Genomic DNA, 24,105 nt, shown 5'->3' on the forward strand with positions numbered 1-24,105 from the left:
GAGAAACATTAGTCTCATTACATTTCATACAAAATGAAACAGGACTGGTAAAAGTATCTTTAGAAACATTTTTCCCATAACCTAAGTGTACTAGCTTGAAATGTTGTAACCTCCAGCTCAGATTAATTTATTGTAATTACCTAATGATTTTATCAAATCAGAAGGGGAAACTTGGTATTGTAAATACTCGGACCATTTTAAAGAAACTCATAATAATGTGGGCCTGACCCATAATCATTCTAAAATTTTTGAGAAATAGAGTCAATTGAGATCAATGAACGAAGTTCCGTAAATTCGCACAAATCCTCAGCTAGTTTGTGTCAGATAATACTAAATTATTCTTATTCTGTATCAAAGATAGGCCACATTAACAGGCAAGGTAATATCTATCTGAATCATGAAGATTATACTTTCCATTGATATCTGACCAAGATAGTAATGTCCATTTAAGTGGGTTGAATAAGTCTTTTATTAAGACTAGTCATTTTTCAATTTATGGAAAATAAAATGTTATCATGCTTAAGAAAATCCGATGGTTTAAGTAAGAGCTTAGCTGGCATAAAAGGAGTTTGTGTGTAGCTGTGGATATGCCGAGAAAATAAATGTTTCCATACAAAAATAGAGTCTCGAAAGAGAGGATTCTCACAGTCACAGGGAACATTACTCCATTTACTATGCAGTACAGATAAAATGTCAACACTGGATTCTTGGAAAACTTCAATTTCAAGATTAGTAAATTAATTACCCTGGTAGATCCATTCAATGAGATATCTGGTGAGGGCTGATAAATTAAAAGCTCTAAAATTTGGTCCTTTGAAACCACCAGACTTGACTGGAGCTCTCAGCTTATGAATGGCAATCTTTGCTTTTTTACCATTCCAAACAAAATTAATTAAAGCAGAATCAAGCTTTTTGATATCAGAATGTTTAATAAGCTGAGGGAGGTTAATTAATGGATATATCAACTTAGGGAATATCAAAGACTTAAAGAAGAGCACTCTCCCCTTAAGGTTAAGAGGAGAATTAGCCCATTTCGTACACATGGAAAAAACTTTCTGACAAGCTGGAGTAATATTCAGTGCATATAAGTTTTTTAAATCCAAGGGAATTGTTAAGACTAAATATCTGAGTTTTTGGAGATTTGAGTTGAAAATTTTTAAGTGTGGTGTTTGAAAGAAAACCATATATATTCATTACTTCAGATTTGTCTACATTAACTTTATAGCCAGAAAATGACAGAAAATGACTGGAAATCATGTAGCAACTCAAAAACCATTTTAAGAGAAGACTCTGGATTCTTTAAAATTAGCAACAAATCATCAGCAAAGGCTAATACTTTAAATTGCTTATTATTGATAGTGATTCCCTTAATCAACTTAGAGGAGTCAAGAAAACAAATTAATGGTTCTAAAGCAATATTAAATTTAAGCGGCGATAAAGGATAGCCTTGCCTTGTACCTTTAAATATTTCAAAAGTTGATGACTTTGCTCCCCCAAAAATTATTTGGGTTTTGGGACATTTAAAAAGATATTTAATATATTGGGCAAAAGGGCCCGTGACACCAAATTTACTAAGGCAAAAAAACAGCTGCTCCAATGTGATATTATCGAATGCCTTTTCAGCATCAATATTGAATATAGAGCTAGGAAGTTTATGTTTTTTGGCAAAAAATAAAATATGAATCAAAGCCCTAATATTTTTGATTCCTGATCTATTTTTGATAAACCCATTTTGGGCCTCAGATATTACAGACGAAAGAATTAAAGAAAGTCTCTCAGCCAGGGCCTTGGAAAGTATCTTAATATCTTGATTTAATAAAGAAATTGGTCTAAAGGAGGAGGGAAGAGATAAATCTTTATATTTTTCTGGTCTGAGAGTTCACTAGAGGGTAATCTTTCATCAAAAAATAGAATATCATTAAATACATTGGTTAGAAAAGGCAATATTTTATCTTTCATAATTTTGTAGAAAGAAAGAGTTAGACCATCAGGGCCACCTGCTTTTGAAGATTTCAGATTCTTAATAATATTGGACACCTCTTCAATGGAGATTGGACTGTTTAAACTTTCCAACTGCTCCTTCGAAAATTACATTTTTTCCAAGTTTATATTAGGATTAGAGTACAATTCTTTACAATAATTTCTAAAGATATCTACTAGTTTATTGGGATCATTTGTTAGCTTGTTAAGAGAGTCTTTAATCTTGATAAGTTTAGCCTGTTTATTTTCTACCTTTGTCAGATTAAAAAGTAGGTGGTTGGCTTTATTACTTAAATTATTAAATTTAGCTTTTGAGTAGGATGCAAAAAATGTCTAATCTTAATCCAGATTTTGAGTTCATCCAACATTTTCTTATATTTTTGAGCATTATCAAATGAGGGGTTCTGTTTAAATCAAAGATATAGAGCACTATGTCTTAACTCAATAAAGTTTTTGTGGACATATCCAAAATAGTGGGACTTAAATGAAGATGTCTCCTTTCTGTTCACCAACCTTCCAAGTTTCCCACATTATGGAAGGATCATTTAAATGTTCTTTATTTTCCTCTAGAAATAAATCGCATCTGTTATGTAGCATCTCAATAAAATCAGGGTTTTCTCTAACCAAATCAGGAAAGGTCCAAGAGACGTCATTTTTTGGGACAGGAGATTTGGAAACTAGTAGTGATACTGGAGCATGGTCAGATATATCAAAATTTCCAATATCAGTCCCTATAGTTCTATTAATTGTTATTGGAAACTAAAATAAAGTCTATTCTTGTTCCAACAGTATGGGCTGATGAAAAAAAAGTAAACTCCTTCTCAGAGGGGTGAACGAGTCTCCATACATCATTCTAGTGTCTAAACAAAAACTATGAAGAAGATTGGACTTCTTAATCAGGCTATTTAGTTTCCAATCAGATCTATCTAGTGAGCTGATATGGATAAAGTGTTACATAGTCAAAACATTGACAAAAGTCCATCAAGCTCAACATCTTCCACAGGGCACTTGAATCACATACATATATAGTTCTATTTACATACTCATGTATATTAACAGTATATAATAAATTAACTGTAGTGATGGGACGAATCTGAATCCAAAAAAAATTGCAAAACGCATTGAAGTTAACGAGCATCATAATAATTTTGATGAGCGACAACTTTTATATGTGCGACTCTTTTGTCCAAATGCATTAAAGTCAATGGACGTCCATCACTAATTCTCAGATCACTATTTCTATAAATATTATTATTTTTTAAGAAGTAATTTAAGCCACTCTTATTTATACAATCTGCCACCACAACATATCCTGATAAGGCATTCCACACTGCCCTCACCTTGAAGAACCACAATCACTGCTTCAAATGGAAGTGCATTTCCTCAAGTCTAAAGGGGTGGTCTCTCAATCTTTGATCTTTTCTAAGAAAGAAATAGCCTCAGTGATTCTATAATGTCCTCAAATTTAAATACATATAATCATGTCTCATTGCAAGCACCATTTTCTACAAAGAATACAAGTCCAACCTTGATAGTCTTTTGCTAAAGGTCTTTGTACTGTCTCCAGCTCATTAATATCCTTCTTATATGTTCTTACCCCTAGAGATAATGTCCTTTGCAGCATTTGGATTAATTATATGTGTGGCCACTAGGCTACAGCCACACAGTCCCCCTTCTAAGCTACTACTGGGTTTGGATGTGTGCAGATCCAGGCACCTGAGATCTCTATGCCAGGTCGAATTTGGTGTATGGCAGTGATCTCTGCACGCATTCGGGCACACAAATTGCCTGTCTTATCCAGGTATGCCCGATCAGACCTAGCAGTGCAAATGATATATATATATGGACACATGAGTGATATTGAAATGAACCTTTTTTGATTGAAGATTAAATGCCATTGCATATGTACCCAAATAGGGGTTATTTTGTTACATAGTTATGATCATAAAATTGATAAGCCACCATACCACATCAAGGTAAACCCCGAATGGCGGTCCCTAACTTATTTTATTTTATATGTGCATTCTTTGTAACAAAATAACCCCTGTTTTGGGTACATATGCAATAGCATTTATTATACTTATATATATATATATACTTTAAAGCCTTTAGAGTGCTCCCACAACCCCCCTGTTTTGATATTGTATATTTAACCAGGAGCTGTGGCATAGCTTCAGTGGTTGTAGCACCCCATACCCCCCCTTTAAACTAGTGGTGATCCTATGCTTTTAAAATTGGGCGTTTGTTTTGGGAATATCTCTCCTTTAAAAGCCTGATTGCTGGCTGGGGAGGATTTAGCCATCAGTGAAAAAACAGCGTTCAACGGACATTGATTACAGGTAATGCTAAACTGCACATAAAATATAAAACAAGTTAGGGACCGCCATTCGGGGTTTACCTTGACGTGGTATGGTGGCTTATTAATTTTATGATCATAATTTTGTAACAAAATAACCCCTGTTTTGGGTACATATGCAATAGCATTTATTATACTTATATATATATATATACTTTAAAGCCTTTAGAGTGCTCCCACAAACCCCCTGTTTTGATATTGTATATTTAGCCAGGAGCTGTGGCATAGCTTCAGTGGTTGTAGCACCCCATACCCCCCTCTAAACTAGTGGTGATCCTATGCTTTTAAAATTGGGCGTTTGTTTTGGGAATATCTCTCCTTTAAAAGCCTGATTGCTGGCTGGGGAGGATTTAGCCCTCAGTGAAAAAACGGCGTTCAACGGACATTGATTACAGGTAATGCTAAAACGCACATAAAATATAAAACAAGTTAGGGACCACCATTCGGGGTTTACCTTGACGTGGTATGGTGGCTTATCAATTTTATGATCATAATTTTGTAACAAAATAACCCCTGTTTTGGGTACATATGCAATAGCATTTATTATACTTATATATATATATATATATATATATATATATATATATATATATATATATATATATATATATATATACTTTAAAGCCTTTAGAGTGCTCCCACAACCCCCCTGTTTTGATATTATATATATATATATATATATATATATATATATATATATATATATTAAAAGCAAATTAAAATAATAATTTAAAAAAAAAACTAGATGGGGCCCCTGCACACACTGGGCACTAAGCTGTAGCCTAAAGTAGTCGGTGCATAAACCTGCCCTTTTTTAAGCTTTAATAGCCACTGAGTGACACTGCTAAGACTTATACAGCTTGTTATCCAGAAAAATTCCAGGAGCCTTCTCAGTCAAGCAAGCCCCCAAATATAGCAGTCCACTCTGTGCATATTCCAAAATAGTAAGGGGCCCATTTACTTAGCTCGAGTGAAGGAATAGAATAAAAAAAACTTTTTTTCGAATGTTTTTTTTGGCTACTTCGACCATCGAATTGGCTACTTCAACCTTCGACTATGACTTTGACTTCGAATCGAACTAAAAATCGTTCGAATATTCGACCATTCGATAGTCGAAGTACTGTCTATTTAAAAAAAACATTGACCCCCTACTTCGCCACCTAAAACCTACCGAGGTGCAATGTTAGCCTATGGGGAAGGTCCCCATAGGCTTTCTAACAATTTTTTGATCGAAGAAAAATCGTTCGATCGATGGATTAAAATCCTACGATCAAACTATTTGCGGTAAATCCTTCGACTTCAATATTCAAAGTTGAAGGATTTACATACGGCAGTCGAATATCGAGGGTTAATTAACCCTCGATATTCGACCATATGTAAATCTGTTTCCTCCACTCAGTGTGTAAGATTGAGCAATCTTTATTCTACCTTTCAATTTTATTTATTGCAGTTACCCTCTTGGGAAGCAAATTACTTGTAAAGATTGGGGCAGTGTGGACCCACCTACCTTTGCCCAAGTACAGAAATTTTACAATAGATAGATAGTGTTATGTACAGTATAAAGAATCAATTTAAATAGCAAGGTTGCAAGTAAAAAAAACCCCACCAAAAACATATATATATAGCTTTGATTTGTTAATTTGTATAGTAACAGTTCAATATTGGGATCTCTGATGCTCCTATGAGACAGAATTATTGTTGCTAGTGAAGTCCTTTTTAGGTATGCTTTTGTACATCCATATAGACTACTCACAGCGCACAATTTAATTAACTCCATATCACCAAGACCAATATAGGTCCTTTAATACTCATGCACAAGTTGAATTTTACAAAAAATCACAACAACAATCTCTCTCTGTACGATCAATGTATTTTCTCTTGCATTATGGTCCAATCATATTGTCTGTATCCTACCCTCCTGGACACTATGGATAATAAAACAGGAAGAATTTCAATGATTTACACTGTATACATCTAGGGAGACTGGTGGAATTGATATGCATATAAGAACTGGACTCAGACTATGTACGTTACACCCTTTACTAGCTATTTATCCTCTTAAATTAAGATCAATTAAAAACTAATAATTGGTTACATAATGCATGACTTAAATTCTATGCCCCAGCACCACATCAAATCTCCACAATATTACTAAAGACCACAGTTAAATTGCAATTAATGCTAAAATATAATAATATGCTTATATTGTATTCAGAAAAAGTACATTTGCAAAAATTTTCAGTTTAGAAATTCACTGGTTTTCTGTATGGGAGATCATATTCATATTACTCCAACCATTCCAGTGTTTGGCTTTATGGACAATACATTTTATAATTAATAGTATCACATATATGGTGCTGTAAATAATGTTCCCTGCATACTGTTCTGCTTATAAAGAGAAGCCCACAAGGGCATTTCAGGGGGTACTCAACAGGTTTAATAACTGGTTATTATACTCAAATACTTTTCCCTATACTGTTTGACCTTAAATCTACAATTTTGCTCTTTACATATATGGTTATTTCCCACAAACAAAATTTTGGTAAAGTGTATTAAGAAATAAGCCCAAAAAAACGATGCGGATTTATAGTATAAAAAGTATATATTATATGGTAGCATATGATATATTTTTGTGTGGGGAATTCATTTTTTGGTTTACTTAGGTTAGGGGATCCATTTACTAACTAATTTCTCTTTTTTAACGCAATCACGAAAACCTCTAAGGCAAACTTCTCCAAGTAAATCTTGTCAAGGTCCCATAGAAGTCAGTGATCCTATTGGACTGCTTTAAACAAGTTTGGAGTTTTAGAGGTTTTCTGATTTTTTTTTTGCTAAAAAAATAATAATTTCAATGGCAATCATGGATTTAGATTTTGTGAGTTTAGTCATGGATTCTAAAACCACTACAATCCAACCTTTAATAAATAAGCCTCCACAACTGTGAGGCCAATTTTTAAAGTGATACCCACCACAGATCAAATGGTTATTCCCACTAACCAATGACAGAATTGTTTAATTTATTGGTAAGCCGACAAAATACTGTGCATATGCACAATGAGACATTGGTACATCGGAACCCTTGAGAAGTAATAGAAAATAAAGAATACTCAGGAATGAGAAACTGAACAGTTGGGCAGTGATCAGTGTAAGCATATAATAAAACTTTTTCAGATCTAAATATTTCAGTATAGGCAAAAGCTATGAATATGAACAGGGAAGAGATCAGGAAACAGTGATTACAAATCACAGATCCATGTTAGGGTGAAATAATAAATAACTTTAAGCTACAGGAAGTGGTCTAATTATTCCACATAAGAGATGACATGTCATATATCATAACAACTTATTTTGTAATATGTAGTTCAATATAAAAAGCTAATATTAATGACATTGAAACCATAGTCAATGTACAAGGCCCTGAATAGAATGGGTTTATGTGTGGAGAAAATGAAAGAAAGGCTTCAAGAGGTGGTTTACCGTTAAAATAACCTTTAACATGCCGCAAAAGGATGTATTTCAATCAATTATCGATTATCGTTTAGTCAGTAGTTTGCATTCAGTAGTTATCTGTATAAAATAAAATATTTGATTGGCTGCTATGCACTACTAGACCTAGTGCCAACTCTGCAACTCATATTACATCCATGGTTAGAATTGCATGGACTGCACAACAAAGAATAGATCAATTTGATGTTTTTGGCTTTTAAAGGGTAGAATATTCACATATAGTTGAATAATATTGTTACCTCCATGACAAAATTTGTCCAGGTGACCCTAATCTTTATCTGCTAGGAATCATTAATAATGAAGCTGTATTTATTATTCATTCTATAATTTTCATTATAAAAAAAACCTTAAAAAATGAACAGCAAAAAAAGATGTTTGTATACTAAGCATCCTTTTAAAGTACATGAAAAACTGAATCAGAGTTAGCATATAAAATGTGACCAAAAGATGAAGTATAGTTAGTACACAAATTGCCTATTTTCAAAAATTCAATTATCTCTCTGTTAAACATGCTTTTATAGTCATCCCCATCACGATGCATACAGTGGTAGAAAAATTACTATTTAGAATAGCTTGAGGCAATGGGCACAGTTTATTAAAACCTACAAAAGATCCATCTGTCTGGTCTGTACCAGAACTGATAAAATGTTATTGTAATAGTGTGCATGCTATTAATTGTCCATCTACATTATTTTAGTACTACAAATATGTATCAATTACAAATAGAATAGATACCAGTATATATACACTAGGGATTATACACCATTAATATAACTTTATTGGATATTTGAGTAATTTAAATAGATATTTCTTGGGGATTTATTTTTAAACTCTGAAAAGCAATGCATATTATTAGCCTCTGGTCTTTGCTGCTTAAAATTGTGCCCATCAGAAGCTGATTAAGGCACTGGCAGGAATAGTTGTATTTCTTTTTATAGCAAATCATAAAAGCGGTTGGTTTGTCTGTTTTTTCCCCTTTGCTTCCAGTTGCATTATTAATTAGCACAACTGATGACTACTACAGCAAGTTCTGAATATGCACATGGGGTGCCTGACTTTTCATGTAGCCTAGAGGCATACAAGAATTATATACAGAATGAGTAATATAGTTTGGAAGCTTAAACCCTACAACCTATTTTGGCATATACTGCAAATTGTACTAGCTTATTTAGACATATTAATATATTAAACACCTAAAATGAGAACTCATGCTACCACAAAATGGGATGGGGGAGCTATTAACAGGAATGTATATCCATTTAATAAAAAGGTGCTAATTTATGAAAATTACCTGAAAATAAACAGAAAATGCTTTGATAATTTTTTGTTTACACAGAACACTCTCTCTCAGAATGTGCCTTAAAGGGCACCTATTGTATACAATTCTGTCATGTTGGGACAAATGTAGTGATGGGCGAATTGTGCCAGCGCCCGTTTTTGACGATGGCGTCCGTTTTTTCAGAAATTTTTTTTTTGACGCCGGCGATTTTTTGCCGCGAATTTTCGCGGGCGTTTTGCGAGTTTATTTGCTGGCGGCGAATCGCGCAAATTCGCCGCGAATTCGGCATGGCGAATAAATTCGCCCATCACTAGACACATGCATGTGTCATAATGAGCAAGTATCCCAGCTCAATCATTGTGGCATCCGTGTTACATGAACGAAAAAAGTCCATGGGTCCATGGAAATGAAATGAGCAGGGTCGGCTAGTTATGCGGAGTCAAATATATAGGCCAAGGATATTCCGCAGCTCTGTAAGATAGAACATACAGAATTTCATATATAACAACAGTAACTAGTGATGGGCAAATTTGTCCCCCCCCCGAGGAATGGCCTCAGTATGTTTTCAGCAGGTTTTCCCGGATGATCCTTATGAAAAGTTTTAGTTAGCCTCAGTGCATGAATGTTCACTTCTGGTTCCCATGAATTTTCTTCATTAGGAAAGCCTTTCCATTTAACCAAATACTTTAATTTCCTGCCCGAACTCTGGAATCCTGGATCTTTTTAACCTCAAATTCCACCTCATCCTGACAGGTGATGGCAGGAGGAGGAAGAGGAATGCGCCCCGGGAAAGTATTTGGAATGAACTTCTTCAGTAGAGCAGCATGAAACACAGGATATACTTTCAGAGTCAGGAAGCTTCAATTCAGGAAACTGTATTATTAACTCTCTTGATAACAAATGGTCCCAAAAATCTTGGAGCAAACTTTTTAGAAGGATTAGAAAGACGTAAATTTGCCATAGACAGCCAGACCTTGTCTCCTAATTCAAATTCAAGATCCTTCCCCCGTCTTCGGTCCGCAAAGGTCTTAAAATTCTGTTGAGCCTTTAAGATGTGTTCTTTCAGATGCTTAGTGTTCTCATTTAGGAATCTAAGGCGATCTTGAACAGAAGGAAGAGCTACCTCAGGAAGAATATCGGGAAACATAATAGGATGAAATCCAAGGTTAGAGAAAAAAGGAGTTTAACCAGTGGACGAATGTATCGAGTTATTATAGCAAAACTCAGCACATGGAAGAAGACACACCTAATTGTCTTGAAGATACGAAGAGAAAGTACGAATATATTGTTTGAGGGTCTGATTCATCCTTTCAGTTTTCCCATTAGTCTGTGGATGATATACAGAAGACCGGGAAAAAGAAATGGCAAGATCTTTGCACAACGCAGTCCAAACTCTTGAGGTGAACTGAGTACTATGATCAAAAATAATTTCTATAGACAATCCAAGCAGCTTAACAATTTGTTTAGTGAAAATATCTGCGGTAACTGAGGCAGATGTTTACTGAGAAAGTGGAATGAAATGTCCCATTTTAAGGTGATCCACCACTACAAAAATAGCATACAATTGCTGGAAGGAGGAAGCTCCAAACAAAATCCATAGAAATGGAACTCCAAGGTCTTTCAGGTGGAGGCAGAGAGCTGAGCAATCCTAACGGTTTATTACAGGAGACATTGGATCTTGCACAGGACTTGCAGGAACGAACATAAGAGACACACTCCTTTACCATAGATGGCTACCAAAAAAAAAATCTCGCCAACTCTAACGTCTTACAAATTCGCCACCGAATGATAGTGAATCAATTTAAGAGCTTCCAATTGGAAATTTGGTGGCACAACCAGTCTGTTATTACGAAACATAAGATTGTCTTGTTGTAAAAAATTCTCAGAACCAGGATAGTTTTTAATGGATTGAGGAATAGTATCAGTGACAATAGCAACTTTTTCTGCTGGGAATACTCTGGAAAGGGCATCTGCCTTCATATTCTTGGAACCTGGTTTGTGTGATATGAAACTGAAAATGAGAAATGAAAAGTGCCCACTTTGCTTGACGAGAATTAAGGCGCTTCACTGTAGGTAAATACTCCAAGTTTTTATGATCCGTGAAAATAATAATAGGATGGATGGCTCCTTCCAATAAGTGACACCATTCTTCTAAGGCTCCCTTAATAGCTAAAAGTTTGTGATCTCCAACATCATTGTTTCTTTCCCTAGGACTCAACTTCTTGGAAAATTTAAGCACATCCTTGGGTCCGGCTCTTTGAGAAAGGATTGGTCCAATGGCCACTTCTGAGGCATCAACCTTAAATAGGAGCTGATTTAAAAAGTCTCTTTAAATGTTCGAAAGCCTGTGCAACAGATCAGTAAGTAAGATCAGTAAGAGGCTTGATAATAGCAGAGAAGTCATTGATAAACCTTCTGTAAAAGTTAGCGAATCCCACAAAACTTTAAACTCCCTTTGAGGAGGCCAGTTAAGAATCGATTCCACCCTCTTCAGATACATTTTAACCCTTTAAGTGCCACAGATCGTCGAATCTACGTTCTGTGGATCAAAGGACCAAAGTGCCACAGATCGTAGATTCTACGATCTCCAGCACTTCCGGGTTCCAGTGCGCTGCAGTTGCATTTAAAACCACAAGCGCACGTTACATCGTGGCAGAACCCCCTAGGCAACGAGCAAAACCGGTCATACTCACCGGTCTCCCCACCGATCGTCGCTGGAACCAATAGGAGCGCAGGGCGCACGCAGGGCGCATGGCTGTGACGCGCTCCTGCTGCCCAAATAAATCCAGCCCTCCTGACGCCTCCCCTTTCACTCCTACTGCGCACTTGTGTCTGTTGGAGCCCTCCTGCTGCCTTCCTGCGGTTCTCCTGCTGGTTTGGTCGCCTTGATTGCCTGCCTTGGATTCAGTGAGCTGAACTACAACACCCTTACACTTTTTATTTTACTTGTTTCCTTCTAATCTCTCTAAATTTGGTTTTTTTTTTTGAATATTTTTTTCTTCTGTCTTTCTCATTTAGCACACTTTTGTACACTCACACACTTACAGGCATCTTTGCCAAGCACACACTCACACTCACACACACACTCACACACACTCACTCACACTTCTACACTTTTTCTTTCCCCTATACTTCTTTTCTTTCTTTCTTTGCTTTCTTTAGTAGTTGGTTTTTTTTGCTAAAACTTTATTTCTACTCTTGTTCTATAATTATCTGCTTTATTTTATTGTATTTTTGCAGTTTTTTTACCATTTTCATTGTTGCTTTGTGTTTTATATCTATTATATTGCATTTTCACTTTTATTTGCTGTTTGGTGCCTTTACAGTGACGTTGGTGGATCAAGGTTTCTAACCACCAATTTCATTCCAATAGCTGTTATTTTTATTGTCTTAGCTGATTTTTATTATATTTTGTTGTTTTATTCTGCTTTGCCCTTTGCTGCTTGTTTAGTGCCCCCAAAAAAGTTTGCCTTTGCAGTGACGCTGGTTGGTCTAGGTTTCTGGCCCCCGATTTCATTCCAATAGCTGTAGTTTTTTGTGCTTTAGCTGATTTTTATTACATTTTGTTGTTTTATTCAGTTTTTCATTTGCATTGCCCTTTGCTACTTGTTTAGTGCCCCAAAAAAAGTTGTGTTTGCAGTGACGCTGGTTGGTCTACGTTTCTGGCCCCTGATTTCATTCCAATAGCTGTTGGTTTTTATTGCTTTAGCTGATTTTTATTACATTTTGTTGTTTTATTCTGTTTTTCATTTGCATTGCCCTTTGCTACTTGTTTAGTGCCCCAAAAAAAATTGTGTTTGCAGTGACGCTGGTTGGTTTAGGTTTCTGGCCCCCGATTTCATTCCAATAGCTGTTGGTTTTAGTGCTTTGGGTGATTTTATTCCAGACTGTTCCTTTGCCCTGTTTGCTTGTTTAGTGCCCCCAAAAGGTTCTTTTCGATTTTGGGCACGTGCAGTGTCTTGTCTGTAATCTATTCTGTAGATTTCTGGAAGGAGTTCAAGTTCTAGTTTTTTTCTTCTTCTGATTGTTTGTATTAGCAGGGGTTAACTGTTGGTCAAATCTTGCTGCCTTCTTTTTTTTTTTTCTTCTTGGTGTTTGTATTAGCAGGAGTTAACTGTTGGTCAGATCTTGCTGCCTTCTTTTTTTTTCTATTCTTATTGTTTATTTTAGCAGGGGTTAACTGTTGGTCAGATCTTGCTGCCTTCTTTTTTTCTTTTTCTTCTGGTTGTTTGTTTTAGCAGTGGTTAACTGTTGGTCAGATCTTGCTGCCTTCTTTTTTTTCCTTTTTCTTCTGGTTTGTTTTAGCAGTGGTTAACTGTTGGTCAGATCTTGCTGCCTTCTTTTTTTTCTTTTTCTTCTGGTTGTTTGTTTTAGCAGTGGTTAAATGTTGGTCAGCTTTTGCTGCCTTCTTTTTTTTCTTTTTCTTCTGGTTGTTTGTTTTAGCAGTGGTTAACTGTTGGACAGATCTTGCTGCCTTCTTTTTTTTCTTTTTCTTCTGGTTGTTTGTTTTAGCAGTGGTTAACTGTTGGTCAGATCTTGCTGCCTTCTTTTTTTTCTTTTTCTTCTGGTTGTTTGTTTTAGCAGTGGTTAACTGTTGGTCAGATCTTGCTGCCTTTTTTTTTTCCCTCTGGTTGTTTGTATTAGCAGTTGGTCAAATCTTGCTGGATTGGATTTAGGAGCTTCTTGCTTTGCAGTTGTTACTAGTTTTGCAGTGGTCTGTATTTTTCTGGCACAATGGCCAAACGGTTTTATACCGCTGCAGAAGCGGCTAGGTATTGTGAGGACTCCAGCTCAGAGGAATTTAGCAATTCTGATTCGGAGTATGTCCCATCTGATGACTCTACTGATGAATCAGAGGTTGGTGATAGCAGCACTATTAGCGCAGAGGCTAGTAGTGGCGGCACACTTACTGCTGAAGAAGTAGAGTTAGAGGGAGAGGCTGGTGGCAGTGTGCCAGATGCACCCATGGAGGTAGAAGAGGGTGAGGGTAGTGGTGATGCAGCAGTTGGAGCGCCTGTGTGGGGGCCTCCCTGTAATTATGCCCCCGAAATTCCCCCATTCACTGCAGTCACGGGCGTCAAGGTGGACACCACTAACTTTGAAATCATAGATTTCTTCAATCTTTTTATCACAGAGGCCATCCTACAGGACATGGTCCATTACACAAATTTATACGCTGAGCAGTATCTTGCCAGCCACCCTATACCAGGGTATTCAAGAGCCCAGGCGTGGTATCCCACTACTGTAAATGAAATCAAAAGATTCCTGGCGCTCACATTAGCAATGGGACTCGTAGTACGCAACACCTTAGCTTCATACTGGGATACCACTACAGTCCTTTCCATCCCTCTTTTTTCAGCCGTTATGCCAAGAAACCGTTATCAAATTTTACTGCGGTTTCTTCATTTTAACGACAATGACAATGTTCCCCCTAATGAGCCCGGTTACGACAGGCTTTACAAATTGAGGCCCCTTATAGATAGCCTGTCTCAGCGCTTCACAGAGGTCTACTCCCCCTCCCAAAATATATGTGTGGACGAGTCCCTTTAGCTCTTCAAAGGGCGCCTAAAATTTCGCCAATACATCCCTAGTAAGCGTGCTCGATATGGGATGAAATTTTACAAACTCTGTGAAAGCAGCTTGGGCTATACTAGTTTTTTCATGATCTACTAGGGAAAGGACACTAATTTGGACCCCCCGGCTGTCCCCTTGACTTGACTGTCAGTGGTAAAATTGTCTGGGAGCTCATTACTCCACTGTTGGGCCAAGGTTACCACTTATACGTGGATAACTTTTACACAAGCATCCCCTTATTCAGAACCCGTTACTGGTTGGACACCCCAGCTTGTGGCACTGTTAGGCGTAACCGCAGAGGACTGCCCAAGGAACTGGTGGATAAGAAATTGAAACGTGGAGAAGTACATGCTCTAAGAAGCGATGAGCTCCTGGCATTAAAATTTGCAGACACCAAAAATGTTTTTATGCTTACTAATATCCACAATGAGAGTGTAGTTGTCCAACACAGAAGTGGCGATAGGCCCGCAAAATCAAAGCCACTCTGTTGTAAAGAATATAGTAAGCATATGGGTGGCGTCGATAAAACCGACCAAATCCAAACTTATTACGACGCCACCAGAAAAACCAGGGCCTGGTACAAAAAAGCCGCAATTTATATGATCCAAATGGCCCTTTATAATTCTTATGTCGTTTACAAAACGGCAGTACCAGGCCCAAAATTGAGTTTTTACAATTATCTGGTGCAGCTGCTCCCTGCCCTTTTGTTTGGTGATGTACAGGAGGTTCCAGAAATGCCTGGCAATGACAATGTTGCCCGAATGGTGGGTAAGCATTTCATTGCCCAAATTCCACCAACTCCTAATAAAAGATATGCCCAGAGAGCTTGTAAGGTTTGCCGTTCCAGGGGTGTTAGAAAAGATGTGCGGTATTTTTGTCCCAAGTGTCCTAGCAAGCCTGCTTTGTGTTTCCAACCCTGTTTTGAGGTGTACCACACTGTGGTACACTACGAGAGGGCTTGAATTCTGTGTTGTGTTGGTAGGTTAGGGCTCTCTGGGTTTGTTGGTGGTAAAAGGATTTAGTAAATCTGTATAGTAAACTTGGCATGCTCTAGGTTTTTATGCACATGCTAGCAGTAGCTGTTTAGGTGTGCTGGCAGAGTGATACTTTTCTTTTTGTGTTTTTTTTTTGTGGAGTGGTTTTTCAGATTCAAGCCCCCCTATTGAGATCTAACATTTTGGCAGGTCCCTACTTCGCTTATAACTAGGTATAGATGTTGTTAATAAAAAAAAAAAAAAAAAATTTGACAAGGCAAACAATGACAGTTTTTTTTCTGTATAGTAGTGATCTTTGATTTTTTATATAGGATTTGGCACTGGGTGAGCAGTGCAATGTAGCAGTAAAAACTTGTATGTAGGTTTGTTCTTAGTCTAAATCGAAAAACCACACTAGCACACGAGACTTGTATCTGCAGGGCAAGCCCTTGCAAAGGTTTTTACTGCGGTGGTGCCACCGCAGTAAAAACCTTTGCTAGGGCTTGCCCTGCAGATACAAGTCTTGTGTGGTTTTTCAATTCAGTTACTAGGAGGTCACCGTATCCTCCATTCACTGTGCACCGAGCAAAGCTATATACCTGCACAACGGGTGTGCGAGTGTCTACTCCAATTGTTCTTAGTCTAGGCATTCAGCTTTTGTGTTGAGCGATGGTGTTTTAGACCAGTTGTGTTATGGATAGCACTTCTATTGTGCTGGTGGTAAATAGCAAAATGAGGTGCTGTTTGGCGAGAGGGCACACGATAGAACTTGTGGTGCGTGATGAATACGTGGGATGATGTGCATCTCTAATGCTGATGCTACAAGTCTTTTATTTTACTGGCACCTCAAAAGCTCGTCTATCAGCGCAGTTATCTATAGTTTTGTCTGTATATCTGAGCAACATTTGCATTTGTTTTTGTAGATTTAGGTATCTCTGGATTTGTGAGTATTTCAGCTGCTAATGCCCCAATCCTCATTGTTGCCACCTAAATTCCTAAACTTCTTAGGACACTTGCATAATTTATGGGCCAAATTTACTATGGTTTCTGTTGGAAAATGTATTTGTAAATGTGGTACAGATTTTGTCATTGGCGAAATAGTGTAGGAAGAAGCAAAGGAATTCGTATCGTAACACCACAGGACAGATGGAACTCAAAGACACTCCACTACAATATATCCGAATAGGTGAGTGAAATATATTTTGGGGTAGTAGCACCCAGATGCAGATCCATAAAGTGGTCCCAAAATTCCCTGGGAGATAAATCTTAACTTTGTACATTATCTTTTCCTTTATTTCAGACCAAAGCAGAGTTCTACAATGCAGAATGTGGCCAAAATTCTCCACGCAGTAAAGCATGAATGGCATCTCTGAATAGTTGAAGGCGTTTATTTTCAAGAAATCTTAGTTTTTGGGGGTTATTTCATCAGTAAGGGACAGTTTCAGATGAGATATGGATACATGCGCCTAAATTCACAGCCCCAATATTACGCATTGTCCCTGTTTTGGGATGTTTGGTGGCTGTGTCTCTATGTTTATGCATACATATGGGGTATCATTTTATTCAGGGGGACTTGCAGATTGTTATTGAGCAGGTTTTTGTTAGTTACCATGGAAACTTAGGGGGAAATCTAAGTTTGTATATCTTTTTTCCTTTATTTCAGACCAAGTCTCGGATTTCTACGAAGGACTGCGGCCACAATTCTCCGTGTAGAAAAGTAAGAGTGGCATCTTTGAATTTCTAATGAAGTGTACTTTTCAAAAATATATGGTTTGTGGGGGTTATTTAACAGAAAAGGTGCCGTTTAGGATGAGAAAAGTTGAGAACCTCATATAAATTCGCAGCCCCAATATTATGCATTGTCCCTGTTTTGGGGTGTTTGGTGGCTGTGTCTCTATGTGTATCCATACATAGGGGGTATCATTTCATTCAGGGGGACTTGCAGATTGTTATTGAGCAGGTTTTTGGTAGTTACCATGGATACTTAGGGAGAAATCTAGCTTAGTATATCTTTTTTCCTTTATTTCAGACCGAGTCTCGGACTTCTACGAAGGACAGCGGCCACAATTCTCTGTATGGAAAAGCGAGAATGGCATCTTTGAATAGCTGAAGAAGTATACTTTACGGTAATATATGGTTTGTGGGGGTTATTTCAGAGTTTGGGGGTGTTTAGACTGAAAAACCGCAAGTAGTACACATAGAGCGCAGCCCCCAGATTTTCAACTGCAATTGCCCTTCTGCATTGCTCCTGTTTTGGGGTGTTTGGTGGCTGCGTCTCTATGTGTATCCATACATAGGGGGTATCATTTCATTCAGGGGGACTTGCAGATTGTTATTGAGCAGGTTTTTGGTAGTTACCATGGATAGTTAGGGAGAAATCTAGCTTTGTATATCTTTTTTCCTTTATTTCAGACCAAGTCTCGGACTTCTACGAAGGACTGCGGCCACAATTCTCCGTGTGGAAAAGCGAGAATGGCATCTTTGAATAGCTGAAGAAGTGTACTTTACGGTAATATATGGTTTGTGGGGGTTATTTCAGAGTTTGGGGGTGTTTAGACTGAAAAACCGCAAGTAGTACACATAGAGCGCAGCCCCCAGATTTTCAACTGCAATTGCCCTTCTGCATTGCTCCTGTTTTGGGGTGTTTGATGGCTGCGTCTCTATGTGTATCCATACATATGGGGTATTGTTTTATTCATCAGAAGTTTGTCTTTCAAATTGTCTGTGGTTTCAACATTTATAAAAGTGTTGTTTTGTCAGATTTACATTTGATCCTGCGTCTAAGTTTACATTTTAGAGAAAAACTAAAAATGCAACAAAAAAGCTCTAAATTTCATGATGCGCTGGTAAAATGTATTTGAATTTTGAGTAAAAAATACAGCACCCCTACAGCCTGAAGGTCTGTTGTTTCTAAAAATACCAGACTTGAAGGGATAATTTAAATTTACATATAAGTTATGCTGCATCGACTGTTACATGTGCTTATCTACTTTGTTCTGGTGTAAAATTCTAGAAAATGCTGATTTAGTTTGGGGGTTACTCCTGGACAAAAAAAGTGGGTTACTGATACATATTTGGTATCGTTGGACTTGGCAGGATCACGGCTTTTACAAACACAAAAAAAATGCTCGTAAAATCAACTTTTCTGTGGAAAAAAAACTCAAGATATACTCCATTTTTTAATAATTTTTTTTTTTTACATATTTCACCCAAAATACACACTAAATCTCCAGAAAAGTTGAAAAATTACACTTGCATGTCAAAGTCCAATTTATAACGAAAAAAACAATATATCATTTTCCTAGTTTCATGGAGGTTTTCCTACAGAAAAACCTTGTTAAACTGAACAAGTACCAAATGCTTAAAAAACGTCTGGCATTTCGCGTACCAGAAATGTGAAATACTGCTGGCACTTAAAGGGTTAAATCCTTGATCGGAGACTAGAAATCCAAGGAATTCAATACAAGGTTTTTCAAAGTCCCATTTGTCGGCTTTGGCCTACAGTTGATGTTTTCTAAATCGTAATAAAACCTCCTTCACGTGTATCCGATGTTCTTCTAGAGAATTGGTAAAGACTAGAATGCCGTCAAGATAAACAATATCAAATTGATCCAACAAATCATGAAAAATATTGTTTACAAAATATTGAAAAGTGGCAGGTGCATTACAGTATATTCTAAATGCCCATACCGGGAGCGAAAAGCAGTCTTCCATTCATCCCCCTCTTTTATTCGGACCAAATTATAGGAACCCCTCAGTTATAATTTTGAGAAAATTTTAGCATGACTTAGTTTCTGAAATAAGTCAGAAATGAGAGGTAATGGATAACGATTCTTGACTGTCACTTTATTTAGTGAAGTCAATGCAAGATCTTAGAGAGTGGTCCTTTTTTTCCCACAAAAAAATACCTGCCCCAGCCTGGAGAAGTTGAATGACGGATAAAACCTTTTTTAAGATTCTCATCAATATAGTCCTTTAGTGTAGCCAGTTGTGGCTCAGACAGGCTGCACCAGGAAGCAAGTCAATAGGGCAGTCGTAACTCCTATGAGGAGGAAAAGAATCTGCAGCTATTTTATTGAATACATCTGCAAAATCGTGATACACTTGTGGAATAAACCAATGTAATTCCTTATCAGTGGTGGCCAGGCCCAAAGCCTTAGGAGGCGGAAAACAGTTTTGACGAAAATAATAAAATTGAAAAGAACTGTTCCAGACTGCCAAGTCAATACTAGGATTATGATCTTTCAACCATGGAATGCCAAGAATATCAGGGAAGAGTAAAGATTCCATCACATCACATTGGGAGAGCTGGAGGTGCTGGTGCTGGAGGGAAAATATGATGTGATTGATGTGGCTGAAACATGGCTGAGGCAATAGAAAAGGAGGAGGGGTATGTCTGTTTGTTAGGTAGGATTTTAAAGCTTATATAAAGGAGGAGGTTTGTTAGAAAATGGGGGGCAGAAGTCTTATGGGTGGAGTTCTTCACCAATCATAAAGAGTCCAGCAAATTAATTGTAGGCATATGCTATAGACCCACTAATGTAAGTGAAGAGGAGGAGGCGAAGCTCCTCATGCAAATAGAAAAGGCTGCTAGTTTGGGTAAAGTAATTTTAATTACCCAGATATTGACTGGAGCAACAGTACTGCCAGATCAGTTAATGGGAACAAATTTATAAACTTGTTGCATGACAATTTTATGGCACAGTTTGTTGAGGATCCTACCAGAAAAAATGCTATTCTGGATTTAGTGATCTGACCCAGAACTTATAGCAAATGTGCAAGTTATTGAACCCCTGGGTAATAGTGACCATAATGTTATATCATTTAATATTTGGTGCAAAAAACAAATATATACTGGGGCAACAAAAGCCATGAATTTTACAAAAGCTAATTTTAGTGCCTTGAGGGCTGCCGTACAGAGTATTGATTGGGGCATTAAGTTTTCAGCTAAAAACACAGAACAGAAATGGTTGTCATTTAAAATGATATTAAATCATTACTGTTCTCAATTTATTCCCTTAAGAAGTATATGTAGAAGCTTTAAGAATCATCCTATGTGGCTTAATACAGAAGTAAAGAAGTTATTAGGACATCGACTATTCGCGTTCGGCGAATGTTCGCGAACGTCGCGCGACGTTCGCCAATTTGGGTTCGCCTTAGCTGGCACTTATTTTTGCCCTCTCACCCCAGACCAGCAGATACATGGCAGCCAATCAGGAAGCTCTCCCTCCTGGACCACCCCCACACCCCCTGGATCACTCCCCTTCCATATATAAACTGAAGCCCTGCAGCGTTTTTTCATTCTGCCTGTGTGTGCTTGGAAGAGCTAGTGTAGGGAGAGAGCTGTTAGTGATTTGAGGGACAGTTGATAGTAACTTTGCTGGCTAGTAATCTACTTGATACTGCTCTGTATTGTAGGGACAGAACTCTGCAGGGATTTGAGGGACATTTTAGGTTAGGTAGCTTTGCTGGCTAGTAATCTACCTTCTACTGCAGTGCTCTGTATGTAGCTGCTGTGGGCAGCTGTCCTGCTGCTGATCTCTCATCTGCATCTGTTCTTCAAACAACTGCCACCTAGCTGTGTGATCTTTTTCACATTCTGTCTAAATATCAATAATAATACCGTCTCCAGAAACACCACCCGAGTGACGTTTTTCAAGCAGCAATAATATATTCCGTATCCACTGCTGTAGTGTATACGTTGACCTTGCAGGCATTTATTGCCCAGTCTTTAACCAAGTGCCACCTAGCTGTGTGAGCTTGTTCACATTTTGTCTAAATATCAATAATAATACCGTCTCCAGAAACACCACCTGAGTGACGTTTTCCAAGCAGCAATAATATATTCCGTATCCACTGCTGTAGTGTATACGTTGACCTTGCAGGCATTGTTTCAATTTGTTTGCCCAGTGTGTTCTTCAAACAACTGCCACCTAGCTGTGTGAGCTTTTTCACATTCTGTCTAAATATCAATAATAATACCGTCTCCAGAAACACCACCTGAGTGACGTTTTCCAAGCAGCAATAATATATTCCGTATCCACTGCTGTAGTGTATACGTTGCCCTTGCAGGCATTGTTTGCCCAGTCTTTAACCAAGTGCCACCTAGCTGTGTGAGCTTTTTCACATTCTGTGTCCAGAAACATCACCTGAGTGACGTAGTGTGATTTCTGCCCTTTACAGCACAAAACGCAGCGCTGTGTCAACAATGTATTTTTCAGATACATTTTTGCCCTTGATCCCCCTCTGGCATGCCACTGTCCAGGTCGTTGCACCCTTTAAACAACTTTAAAATCATTTTTCTGGCCAGAAATGTCTTTTCTAGCTTTTAAAATTCGCCTTCCCATTGAAGTCTATGGGGTTCGCGATGTTCGCGAACTATTCGCATGTTTTGTCGCAAGTTCGCGAATATGTTCGCAAACATTTTTTCCGCCGTTCGCTACATCCCTACTCAGGATATGATTCATTAAGCTTTAATAAAAATTAATGTATGTATGATGGCATACACCCCCATGTTCTAAGAGAGCTTAGTTCAGTTTAAGACCAGCCCCTATTTCTTATTTTCTCAGATGGTATGGTGCCTATGGATTGCAGAAAAGATGATGTTATTCCAATATTTAAAAAGGGATTACGATCTCAGCCTGGTAATTAAAGGCCAGTAAGCTTGACATCTGTGGTGGGCAAATTATTTGAAGGCTTGTTAAGGGATCACATTCAAAATTGTGTCCTAGTCAATGGCATTATGAGCAGCAATCAGCATGGCTTTATGAAGGATAGGTCATGTCAGACAAATTTGATTGCTTTTTATGATGAGGTAAGGAAGATGCTGGACAGTGGGGGGGCAGTAGATGTGATCTTTTTGGATTTTTCCAAAGCGTCTGATACTGTGCCCCACTGCTTTCTAAACTAAGGTCTGTTGGACTTAATGAAGTCGTTTGCACATGGATAGGAAACTGGCTACAAGATCGGGTACAAAGGGTGGTTGTTAATGGTACATTCTCTACTTGGAGTAAGGTTCTTAGTCGGTATTAGGTCCACTTTTTATTTAACTTGTTCATTAATGACTTAGGGGAGGGTGTTGTAAGTAATGTATCAGTTTTTGCAGATGACACTATCCAGCCCAATTAATTCCATTCAGGATGTGGCATCCTTGCAACACGATCTTGACAAACTGGCAATCTGGGCAGCTAAGTGGCAAATGAGATTCAATGTTGATAAATGTAAAGTCATGCACCTCAGATGTAAAAATATCCAAGCCACTTATACCCTTAATGGGACTGCACTAGGCAAATCCATTATGGAAAAGGAACTTGGAGTCCTTGTAGATTATAAACTTGGCTGTAGCAAGCAATGCCAGTTAGCAGCATCAAGGGCAAATAAGGTCTTGAGCTGTATTAAAAGGGGCATTGAGTCACGGGAGGAGGGGGGTCATTCTTCCACTGTATAGAGCACTTGTAAGGCCCCATCTAGAATATGCCGTACAGTTTTGGTCTCCATCACTCAAACAGGACATTATTGTATTAGAGAGGGTATAGAGAAGGGCAACTAAGCTGGTGAAAGGTATGGAAAATCTTAGCTATGAGGAAAGACTGGCCAAATTGGGAATGTTCACGCTGGAGAAGAGGCGCTTAAGGGGTGATGTGATAACTATGTATAAATATATAAGGGGATCATATAATAATCTCTCTAATGCTTTATTTACCAGTAGGTCTTTCCAGCTGACATGAGGTCACCCATTCCGATTAGAAGACAAGAGGTTCCGCCTAAATATTCAGAAGGGGTTTTTTACAGTGAGAGCTGTGAAGATGTGGAATTCTCTACCTGAATCAGTTGTACAGGCTAATACATTAGATAGCTTTAAGAAGGGGTTGGATGGCTTTTTAGCAAGTGAGGGAATACAGGGTTATGGAAGATAGCTCATAGTACAAGTTGATGCAGGGACTAGTCTGATTGGAGTCAGGAAGGTATTTTTTCCCCCTGGCAGTTAGGCAGATAAAAAAAAAAAAAAAGTTGAACTTGATGGACGTGTGTCTTTTTTCAACCTTACTTACTATGTAACATCAAACTTTATTAACAATTTCACAATGCCCAGATAAAGGAAAAGTCAAAATAAAAAGTGGGGTCTGAAGAGAAACTGGGCCAGAAGAAACAAAAGTGCCATTGGCCATCTTAACAGGGACTGGTTGAGTCTTAGGAAAAAGAGGAATCTTGTGTTGACTTGCGAAATCTTGATTGATGAAACACCCACAAGCACTGGGATCAACCACCGCATCCACTTCAATCTTTCTTTTGTTCCACTGAAAGGAAATATGTAACAGGAGGTAAGATTGCAGATGTCTGTGTCTCTCCCTCAAACGTCTTTCAATTTGTACGGAGTGTAAAATGAATTCTTCCATGGAGTTGGGAATCCCCACTCTAGCCAATTCATCAGATAG

This window comes from Xenopus laevis, chromosome 7S (assembly GCF_017654675.1).
Source record: "Xenopus laevis strain J_2021 chromosome 7S, Xenopus_laevis_v10.1, whole genome shotgun sequence".
In the NCBI taxonomy this organism is placed as follows: Eukaryota; Metazoa; Chordata; class Amphibia; order Anura; family Pipidae; genus Xenopus; species Xenopus laevis.